Source organism: Pelophylax lessonae, assembly GCF_965119305.1.
Source record: "Pelophylax lessonae genome assembly, chromosome: 2".
NCBI classification, from domain to species: Eukaryota; Metazoa; Chordata; class Amphibia; order Anura; family Ranidae; genus Pelophylax; species Pelophylax lessonae.
Genome location: NC_138769.1, coordinates 625,110,051 through 625,119,122, shown reverse-complemented (window position 1 = coordinate 625,119,122; position 9,072 = coordinate 625,110,051).

The following is a 9,072-nucleotide window of genomic DNA, read 5'->3' as shown; positions in this document are numbered from 1 at the left end:
CACTGCACTGGAGGCACACACGCATAGCTCTGCATTGGGGACATGTATACTTGTGGTCACTGCACTAGAGGCACGCACGCATAGCTCTGCATTAAGGACATGTATGCTGGTGGTCACTGCACTGGAGGCACGCACGCATAGCTCTGCATTGGGGACATGTATGCTGGTGGTCACTGCACTGGAGGCACGCACGCATAGCTCTGCATTGGGGACATGTATGCTGGTGGTCACTGCACTGGAGGCACGCACGCATAGCTCTGCATTGGGGGACATGTATGCTGGTGGTCACTGGCTGCACTAGAGGCATGCACGCATAGCTCTGCATTGGGGACATGTATGCTGGTGGTCACTGCACTGGAGGCACGCACGCATAGCTCTGCATTGTTTTTTATAAAGTTTAATGAGTTTTATATTTATATATATATATTTATTTATTTATTGTATTTATGTCAATAAAATATATATTAATTTATTTATTTATTTACCAATAAAGGTGCCGCGGCCATTTCAACACCGTTTGCTTGGTCTCTTTATTTATAAATACCATATATCGTTTAGAATACAGCCTACAATCACATGTCCTCAAGGGCAATTTAAAAATAAAATGCAAAAAAAAAAAAAACAGGTATCAGAAGCCAGCTGTAGCGTCAGCCACTGCTATGCCACCCTCCTAAAAGCTATCCACCACAAATTGCTTTGCACAGGGAGGTAAGCATAATGGCAGTGTGAAAATAGCCGAAGAAAGAATCTGCTCATTAAGTTGTTTCTTCACCTTCTTGATTTGAATTATGAAAGTATTGATCTCAAATTTTAAAGGAGTAATCTGAAAATGTGGGACTCCAGTCTCAGTGGTGCCATCAATAAACTGAACACCCAAACTGCTACACCAGTCTATCTCAACCATTTCAACACAGAAGAACCCTTGAAATGACTTTCCATTCTCATGGCCATGGAACCCTTGCTAATAATGACTATTTCTACAACTTATGATATATTAGTGTGATGGTCAGTGGGAAGAATGCTCCTTACATTCGTGGACATTGGGAAGAATTCCCTCCTAACAGATAGCTAAAAAGATCAATGGTGTCAGTGGGAACCTATCCGAGAGTCAAAAATGTCTTTTTGTTCAAGGAACCTCTCACAACCTCTGGAGGAACCCTAGTTGACATACCCTGCTCTACACTTTGATGGTGTGCTTTGTTCTTGTGTATGTGTTGTAGCATTTGGAGCTCTCCACTCTTTATACAGTTACAGAACATTTTGTTTACTAAGTAACAGTTTTGTAACAATGTATGGTCACAGCTGGCAGATTAGTTACTATATGTTACTATTGCTTTACTCCATTTCTGCCCTTCATTGACAATTGGTGTGTGAACCAGATGAAGCTGTAAAAACCTGACAAACAGAAAAACTTTCTCAGTCACTGACCTGGAACAAGCATGAAGATTAGAAGGATGGAGTGAAGGGGAACTCTGAGTCCCAGTTCACACCGGGTGCAGCTTTGAAGTCGCGCTACTTCAGCGCAATTTCAAAGCTGCTATTAAGGAAACATTACATTTAGAGGATGAGCCCAATCCTCCGGGCATTGTGTCCTCTTTTGGTACGCACAGAACCCGCAAGGCGGCGCAGGTCTTTCCTTGTCCCGCTGAGTTTCACGCTACTGTGAATGATCAATAGCGTAATTTAAAATGCACCTTTGTGGTGCCAAAGAAGTCTCAACTCCTTTACCCCTTTGCGTCTCCTAAAGATTCGCACTGGTGTGTGGCTCCTCAGGTGGATCACACTGTGGCCAGATTGAACAAGGCTACTCTGGTACCCCCTGAAGATTCTCCGGTGTTTAGGGATCCTACGGATAGGAGGCTGGAATCCCTTGCCCGCCATGCCTACATGGTGGCCGGTTCCATGCTGAAACCTATCTTCGCCTCTGTCATGGTGGCTCAGGCTGTGGCAGATTGGACCAAGGTGCTAAAACGCACCCTCGTGGCTGATTCTGCCCCCCTACTACCTTGGAGATGGTGGACCAGATTTATCAAGGGGTCATGTATTTGTGCGATGCAGCCTTAAATGAAGACCCATTAGCTGCGCGCCTGTCCAGTGTCGCGGTGATTAACCGTCGCCTGATATGGTTGAAAAGCTGATCGGCTGACCAGACTTCCAGGAAAACGGTGGCTGACATCCCCTATGCGGCGTCTCGCCTTTTTGGGGAATCCCTGGATGAATTGGTTAAAGGGGTCACTGGGGGCAAGAGCACTCTGCTGCCCCAGAATCCTAAGGGTAAGTTTTTCCGCGGTAAGCGGGGCCCTTCCTTTAAACCTTATCAGGGTTCCTTTCGTGCCTTCAAGGCGCAGACATCATTCACCTGGCCGTCGAGCCTCCATGGCGGCTGCCAATGCAAGAAGATCTACTGTCTCAGGGCCTGATCTTCCATCCTGCTTTACAGTCGCTGGCTTTAATGGCGTGGCTGATGAAAGCCAGGTCCTGAGAGACAGGGGTCTTCCTTCAGGGGTCATTCCTACCTTGCTCAAGGCTAGAAAAGCCTTGTCTGGTAAGATTTATTACCGTACATCGAAAGCTTATTTTGCCTGGTGTGAGTCCAGGGGCTTCTCTCCTCATTCCTACTCAGTGGCGAGGGTGTTAGCTTTCCTACAGTCTGATGTGGATCAGCGACTTGCGTTGGCCACGATTAAGGGCCAGTTATCTGCACTGACTGTCCTTTTCCAGCGCCCCTTGGCGTCTGACTCTTTGATTTGCACCTTCATTCAAGGTGTGCGTTATTTGGCCCCTTCCTCGGAGGGCGCCTCTACCTCCATGGGACTTGAACTTGGTTCTGTCCGTGCTACAACGTTCTCCCTTTGAAAACATTAGGAAAATCTCGTTGCCTCTGCTGTCAAAAAAGGTTGCCTTTCTAGTGGCGATCACCTCTGATCGCAGAGTGTCGGAATTGGTGACCTTGTCTTGCCGCTCCCCTTACCTGGTGGTTCATAAGGATAAGGTGGTCTTGCGACCTAACCAGTCTTTTCTTCCAAAGGTGGTCTCTGATTTCCACCTTAATGAGGACATTGTGTTGCCTTCGCTCTGTGCGAATCCTGAACATCCTAAGGAGGTTGCCTTGCATTCCTTGGATGTTGTCAGGGCAATCAGGGTTTACCTGTTGTCTACTGAATCCTTTCGGAAGTCGGATTCTCTTTTTGTCCTTCCTGAGGGGCCTCGGAAGGGCATGGCTGTGTCTGCGGCGACCATTTCAAAATGGATCGGACAGACAATTGTGCAGGCCTATTCGTTGAAGGAACGGGTGCCTCCATTCCCTGTCAAGGCGCACTCTACCAGGGCGGTGAGTGCGTCCTGGGCTTTCTGACATCAGGCTTCGGTAGCCCAGGTGTGCAAGGCTGCGACCTGGTTGTCAGTGCACACCTTTTCAAAATTCTACAAAATTGATGTTCTGGCATCAGCTGATGCCTCCTTTGGCCACAAAGTTCTCTGTGCAGCAGTACCGTAAAGGGACCCTAGTTTTATTACGGGTCTCTGGCTGTTGGGGTCGTTTATTCCCCTGGTTATTTGCTTTCCTGGGTTGTTGCTCCTGTTGAGCTTTTTTCTGTTACCCAGAAGGTTACCTTTCTGATCACGTAAGGTTCCTTTCTCTGACGTGGGTACTGCGTTGCCTTTCTGATGGTTGCGTTTCCCCCCCCCCCCCCTCATGTCTACACTGCTTTGGGACAGCCCATTGGTGAAGACTGTATGAGTGGGCGGCGACTGTCGGAGGACGTAAGAGAAAACTGAATTTTTGTAAAATCTTACCGAAAAATTCCTTTCTCTGAGTCCTCCAACAGTCGCCGCCCCGCCCCTCTTTTTGGGGTTTTCTTGGACTCTAACTGCTTGCTACCAAACTTAGTTGGAATGGCTGATAGCAGGGGGGGTATTGGACCAGTGGGACAGCCCCCATAGGTGTGTCTATGTAAATGCTTTGTTTTTAACAAGTCTTATGCCTAGCTTGCTCCTATGGATAAGAGGTCAATACCCATTGGTGAAGACTGTATGAGTGGGCGGCGACTGTCGGAGGACTCAGAGAAAGGAATTTTACGGTAAGATTTTACAAAAATTCCGTTTTTTTTTTTCAGAATTGTCGCTCTTTTTTTGTTTATAGCAAAAAAAAATAAAAATCGCACAGGTGGTCAAATACCACCAAAAGAATTCTTTATTTGTTGAAAAAAAGGACTTCAATTTTATTTAGGTACAGCGCAATTGTCCGTTAAAGTAACGCAGTGCCGAATCGCAAAATATGGCCTGGTCATTAAGGGGGCAAATCCTTCCGGTCCAGAAATGGTTAAAGGTAGGTCAACAAGGAGGGAGTTGCAAAAGTCAAGGTCAGCAGTCATGTGATGGCTCAGTTCTCAGTGTAGAGCCAGCAGGGGACAGATCGATGATGCGTCAGATAGGTATTAATGTATGTTTATAATGGGGGGAATACTGCACTTCAAGGATATTCCCCCCCATTATTTACTTACTATACTGTCCGAGGTACCAGTCACTATACAAGCAGGATCAGGGATAAGAATTTATATTAATATCAGTTTTCCATGGCAGTGCAAGAATCACACCAAAATAATTTCATGTATGTATGCTTATTGTTTTGCAGTCCCACACTTCTAAGCATTCTCTACTCCATCCAAAACTATAAAGTTGTGAGTTCTGGGGGTATCTTATGGTAGCGTCATACCATTGTGTGCCTAACATAATAAACTGAAGTTCTATTTCTTCACCCAGAAAGGCAGGAAGCTCTTAACAAATACAAGTTACATCATGAGAGCATAAATGCTAAAATCAAGTTTGTAATTGTTAGACGTAGAAGCTAGTCTAATGTAAAAGATACATAATCACTAATGGAAGAGCCAAGCGAGCTCTGCCTGTGGGGTGTTTAACTGTCTCCAGCTTAATCTTCTCTAATCATCTATTAAAATCTAGTCTGTATGACACCAACAGTCCTATTAGAGATGATCCCGGGGAATGAAAGAAATGCCTGGCAGCACCCTATGACATCTGTACCCAGTAATAACACATGAGGGATGGAGGAGGTGCTCTTTAATCCCATCACTCCAATCTTCCATTCACTGGCAGCTTTCACTAAGTGGGTTCAATCAGATCTGTTGGCTAATGGAAGAGTGTGGTATTGTATTTAAATGTGGAGCTGTTGAAATCACAAAAAACACATAACGATCACATTCATTCATTTCCTTACAACAGGAGGTCTACTAATTTGGAATCCAATTTCTGACACTTTGGTTTTGTTTATACCTGCCCATTCCAATAGATCAGGGGTCTTCAAACTATGGCCCTCCAGTTGTTCAGGAACTACAATTCCCATCATGCCTAGTCATGTTTGTGAATGTCAGAGTTTTACAATGCCTCATGGGATGTGTAGTTCCACAACAGCTGGAGGGCTGAAGCTTGAGGATCCTTGCAATAGATGATGCTTCTTGGCAGCAAAGCTTACACAGATCAAGCATACTTTTTAATTTCGGGACAGAACTTTTTTTCTGGTCCAGATCTGTTCATCCTGTGCAGGATGCGGGGTCACGCAGTAGATTTGCAGTGTTTCCGCATCGCAATAGTGTGAACCAGCATTAAATTGGCAGAATTCCTCACAATGACAGCAACAATGGGGCACAATTCCTCCTAATGCCACCAACAATGGAGCCCAATGACACCAATGATAAGGCACAATTCCTCCTAATGGAAGCAATGACTGGGCACAATTCCTCCCACTGACACCAAAGATGGGGCATTGTTTATTCCCACTGACTTCAGGACCTTTTCCCCTATCAATGACTACATTCCGGCCCATTAGGTCCGAAGGACAATAAACTGGCCCTATGTTTATAAAGTTTGGAGACCCCTGATTTACAGGGTTACAAAAGATGGTGAGGAAGCATCATATTTTCTCTCCACTGCTTGTCAAACCTCTCTGAAAGGTGATCCGAACATGGATCACTTTTCAGAGGTGTGGCTGTGTTGCTGCACATCTAAACCTAGACTTAGATTTACCAACAACTATTTAGAGGAAGGGCCTGTCAGACTGGATAGTAATTTGTTTTGTAGGTCCTCATATTACATAGTTTTGGTAAACCTAAACCTGATTGTACAGTTAGATTGTAATGAGTACCATGAGCGTTTGCAGTATGAAACCCAATAAATGGGGATTCCCCATATACACAGCCTTTAGAACCTTGCTCTTGACACAATATATTTTTATAGATGAATTTTGCATTAAATATTGGATAAAGACTATTTGTCTATGTAGAGAACTATTTTATAGGAAGCAATCGCCAAATAAATCTAATATGCCTCCAATAAACACTCTGATTGGCTGGTTGTCCCCCCCCCCCCCCCATTCACATCGGGCCGATTTGACATAATAAATCCCATGCCAAATCGAAGCCTATTGCCAGCAACGGCACTGTCCGAATCGGTGCAATGCCGGCTTTACCGTGCCGCACTGATTCCCAAAAGTGGTTCCTGTAATACTTTTGGTGACTCCAATAGACATCTGTGCATGAACCCGCACAGATGCCTCTCAAATCATCACCCTGGAAGTTGGACTGAAATGCCGGTTTGAAACAGTTTGTATGGCTGAATTCGCATCGCACAGACATCGCATGTGATGTGCACAGCAATGCGGTGCGAATCACATGCGATGTCTGGTATCGCACCAGTGTGAACCAGCCCTTAATTGATATTATTATAAAAGAAGCAGTTTGTCATGCAGCAGTTCAGTAACTTGGCAACCTTTTTTTACTGAGTCCAGATTATTTGGATTGAAATAAATATACTACATTGGCAGAATAAACTGCCATTGACTAAAAAAACATTTAAAATAGGAACTCTGCTAATAAATGTGATGGAAAGTGAGCATATAGACATGAGAAAGCCCTGTGGGGTATCTGGGGTACATTCTGTGTGTAATCAGGGGGCAGAACTGTGGGGTGTCTGGGGTACATGATGTGTGTGATCAGGGGGCAGCACTGTGGGGTGTCTGGGGTACATTCTGTGTGTGATCAGGGGGCAGCACTGTGGGGTGTCTGGGGTACATGCTGTGTGTGATCAGGGGGCAGCACTGTGGGGTGTCTGGGGTACATTCTGTGTGTGATCAGGGGGCAGCACTGTGGGGTGTCTGGGGTATATGCTGTGTGTGATCAGGGGGCAGCACTGTGGGGTGTCTGGGGTACATTCTGTGTGTGATCAGGGGGCAGCACTGTGGGGTGTCTGGGGTATATGCTGTGTGTGATCAGGGGGCAGCACTGTGGGGTGTCTGGGGTATATGCTGTGTGTGATCAGGGGGCAGCACTGTGGGGTGTCTGGGGTATATGCTGTGTGTGAGCAGGAGGCAGCACTGTGGGGTGTCTGGGGTATATGCTGTGTGTGATCAGGGGGCAGCACTGTGGGGTGTCTGGGGTATATGCTGTGTGTGAGCAGGGGGCAGCACTGTGGGGTGTCTGGGGTATATGCTGTGTGTGATCAGGGGGCAGCACTGTGGGGTGTCTGGGGTATATGCTGTGTGTGAGCAGGGGGCAGCACTGTGGGGTGTCTGGAGTATATGCTGTGTGTGATCAGGGGGCAGCACTGTGGGGTGTCTGGGGTATATGCTGTGTGTGAGCAGGGGGCAGCACTGTGGGGTGTCTGGGGTACATTCTGTGTGTGTGAGCAGGAGGCAGCACTGTGGGGTGTCTGGGGTAAATGCTGTGTGTGATCAGGGGGTAGCACTGTGGGGTGTCTGGGGTAAATGCTGTGTGTGATCAGGAGGCAGCACTGTGGGGTGTCTGGGGTACATGTAGGTTGTGATCAGGGGGCAGAACTGTGGGGTGTCTGGGCTACATGATGTGTGTGATCAGGAGGTAGCACTGTGGGGTGCCTGGGGTACATGCTGGGTGTAATCAGGGGGAAGAACTGTGGGGTGTCTGTGGTACATTCTGTGTGTGAGCAGGGGAAAGCACTGTGGGGTGTCTGGGGTAAATGCTGTGTGTGATCAGGGGGTAGCACTGTGGGGTACCTGGGGTACATGCTGTGTGTGATTAGGGGGCAGCACTGTGGGGTGTCTGGGGTATATGCTGTGTGTGAGCAGGGGGCAGCACTGTGGGGTGTCTGGGGTATATGCTGTGTGTGAGCAGGGGGCAGCACTGTGGGGTGTCTGGGGTACATGCTGGGTGTAATCAGGGGGCAGAACTGTGGGGTGTCTGGGGTACATTCTGTGTGTGTGAGCAGGAGGCAGCACTGTGGGGTGTCTGGGGTAAATGCTGTGTGTGATCAGGGGGTAGCACTGTGGGGTGTCTGGGGTAAATGCTGTGTGTGATCAGGGGGCAGCACTGTGGGGTGTCTGGGGTACATTCTGTGTGTGATCAGGGGGCAGCACTGTGGGGTGTCTGGGGTATATGCTGTGTGTGATCAGGGGGCAGCACTGTGGGGTGTCTGGGGTATATGCTGTGTGTGATCAGGGGGCAGCACTGTGGGGTGTCTGGGGTATATGCTGTGTGTGATCAGGGGGCAGCACTGTGGGGTGTCTGGGGTATATGCTGTGTGTGATCAGGGGGCAGCACTGTGGAGTGTCTGGGGTATATGCTGTGTGTGATCAGGGGGCAGCACTGTGGGGTATCTGGGGTATATGCTGTGTGTGAGCAGGAGGCAGCACTGTGGGGTGTCTGGGGTATATGCTGTGTGTGATCAGGGGGCAGCACTGTGGGGTGTCTGGGGTATATGCTGTGTGTGATCAGGGGGCAGCACTGTGGGGTGTCTGGGGTACATGGTGTGTGTGATCAGGGGGCAGCACTGTGGGGTGTCTGGGGTATATGCTGTGTGTGATCAGGGGGCAGCACTGTGGGGTGTCTGGGGTATATGCTGTGTGTGATCAGGGGGTAGCACTGTGGGGTGTCTGGGGTATATGCTGTGTGTGATCAGGGGGGAGCACTGTGGGGTGTCTGGGGTATATGCTGTGTGTGATCAGGGGGCAGCACTGTGGGGTGTCTGGGGTATATGCTGTGTGTGAGCAGGGGGCAGCACTGTGGGGTGTCTGGGGTATATGCTGTG